The sequence below is a fragment of the Rutidosis leptorrhynchoides genome, chromosome 11 (assembly GCF_046630445.1).
Source record: "Rutidosis leptorrhynchoides isolate AG116_Rl617_1_P2 chromosome 11, CSIRO_AGI_Rlap_v1, whole genome shotgun sequence".
Lineage (NCBI taxonomy): Eukaryota > Viridiplantae > Streptophyta > Magnoliopsida > Asterales > Asteraceae > Rutidosis > Rutidosis leptorrhynchoides.
Genome location: NC_092343.1, coordinates 163,342,824 through 163,345,830, shown reverse-complemented (window position 1 = coordinate 163,345,830; position 3,007 = coordinate 163,342,824).

Genomic DNA, 3,007 nt, shown 5'->3' with positions numbered 1-3,007 from the left:
CCCTTTATAATAATAATATTACTTATTTATATATTTCTATTTTTATAAATTAAAACTAATATAGCGTTAAGCTTTGTTTAAAGATTTTCCCTGTGGAACGAACCGGACTTACTAAAAACTACACTACTGTATGATTAGGTACACTGCCTATAAGTGTTGTAGCAAGGTTTAAGTATATCCATTCTATAAATAAATAAATATCTTGTGTAAAATTGTATCGTATTTAATAGTTTTTCCTAGTAAAATATAAGCTATTTCATATACACCTCTGCGCACATCAAGTATTATTGGCGCCGCTGCCGGGGAACAAAATATAGCTTAAAAGCCGGAAGCGCAACGCTAAATATTAAAAAAAAATTATTTTTAGTTTACTTTTATAAAAAAATACGCTTTTGTAAAAATACGTTTTAAAAATTCAAAAATATAAAAAGAAAAACAAAAAATTTATATATTTTTAAGAGTTTGTTAAATATTTAAGTTTTATAAAGTTTCTTTATTTTTATTTTATAAAAATATAAGTTTTATTTAAATATTTTGTTTTTATTTAAAACATAAAAAAAACACCGAAAAAAAAATATATATATATAAATCTATTTTTAAGATTTTTATAAAATTATAAAGTATTTCTATTTTTATTTTAGTTTTTAAAACATAAGTTTTTATTTAATTAATATAAATATTTTATATAAATATTAAAACAGAAAAATAAAAAATATAAATAAAAAAAATATTAAAAACCGAACGATTTTGGCCTGCACCTCATTTGAAAATTCAATCACCGCGACTCGCGGAGTTTTCTGGTACGTGGCACCGCGACTCGCGAAGCCACCCTGACACGCGTGTTTAGCAACCCTAATCAGCATTAATTACGGGGTATAATTTATTATAATTAAATTAAAACCCTAATTAGGTTTTTAATTTTTAATTAGTTAATTTAGTTTAGTTTTAATTATTTTATATATTCAGTTTATTTAGTTTAATTAAATTTTAAAATTAATAGTTTTATAAAATAAATAATATAAAAATAATATTTTTATAAAAATTGTAATTTTTACAACTTTTAGTATATTTTTATATTTTATCCCTTTTTAATTGTTTTAGCGTAATTTTTTGTATTTTTCGCTCGTATTTAGTTTTAAATATAGTTTTTGCCATAGTTATTTTTATTTCTAGATTTTTAGATTTTGCCGTAAAACTCCTTAAGTGCTTTTTCTTTAGACTAAGATTTAGGTGCTCTAGAATTTTTCAACGCCTTTTACCTATGTATCAATTATCACTCCAATTAGTAATCTCAACTTTCAATTTTAATTTTAAGTTAGTGATAGTAATAAGGTTGGGTTAGTCGAGTGTTTTAAAGTTTTATAGGTCACTCTTTTTCTTTCTTATTTTTCGACGCCTTTTATTTTATTTTATTTTTTCCAACCCTTTTCTTTTTCGACCTTTTTCGACGCGCTCCTTTTCTATCTTATTTCTCGACATTCTAGTTTTAGGACATAGATTTTTATTCTACTTCTTCTCTAAATTTCTTAAAATTACGAAAATTTATTTTAAGTGGTTAAATTGATAGACATCAAAATTTTCTGGTTCGTAGTAATAGTTGGATTTGTACGTGGACCGGGTTATTGGAGCCAAACAGTACTCAATTATATTGAGACCAAACGAATCCTGCCCCTCTGCTGCATCTTTTGGCTATTCGAAACGTGGGCAAAATCAAAAAAGTCTATTAATTGGATAACTTATATAATTTTTCATTCCTTTTTAAAAACTAATAGGATATTCAGTGAATGCACCGAGCAAGACGTTCACCACCTTTTGTACGTTCACCACCTGTAACTCGATCAAGACATCTAGCTAATATTGTCGCCGTTGATTTTTCTTTAGAATCGTCATCCAGTCGACCAAGTACTCCAATTCAAATTTCCGATAATTCATTTTTTGAACCCCATCTCACAATTGAGAATCCGGAGAATATTCAGGGACAATTCATAGATCCTGAACCATTAATTTTTCCTCCGGAACCACCAATCATTCAAACAGAGATTGTTGAGGAACGAACCATTAAATCAGAATCCTCTAGTGATTCAGATTCAACAAATTCAATTATGAAAAATCTGGAACCTCTAAGTATGGAAGACCGAATGCGAGCTAAACGCACTGGCCAAGGTCACACAATTACTCATCCAGACATTAATGCGCCAGATTATGAAATCAAAGGACAAATTCTACACATGGTAACTAATCAATGCCAATTAAGTGGTGCGCCGAAGGAAGATCTAAATGAACATCTTCGTACCTTTAATAGAATCTGCACACTATTTAAAATAAGAGAAGTTGAAGATGAACAGATATATCTCATGTTATTTCCCCGGACTTTAAAGGGAGAAGCCAAAGATTGGTTGGAATCGTTACCTGAAGGGGCGATCGATACATGGGACGTTTTAGTTGAAAAATTTCTTAAACAATTCTTTCCGGCATCTAAAGCCGTGAGACTTCAAGGAGAAATTGTTACGTTCACACAAAAACCGAATGAAACTCTATATGAGGCGTGGACAAGATTTGGAAAGTTATTAAGAGGGTGTCCGCAACATGGTTTAGACACTTGTCAAATAGTACAAATATTCTATCAAGGATGCGACATCACTACAAGGAAAGACATCGATATAGAAGTTGGTGGTTCTATTATGAAGAAAACAGAAACTAATGCTTATAAATTTATTGATAACACTGCTTCCCACTCACATGAGTGGCACCAAGAAAAAGACATCGTTAGATCATCTAAAGCAGCTAGAGCCGATTCTAAACATGACTTAGATTCCATTTCCGCAAAGATAGATGCTGTCAAGAGACGAATGGAAAATATGACTAAAGATATTCACTCAATACGAATTAGTTGTGAGCAGTGTGGAGGACCACATTTGACAAAAGATTGTCTCAGTATTGAACTAACAATGGAACAAAGAGAGAATATTTCATACATAAACCAAAGGCCTGGAAATAATTATCAGAA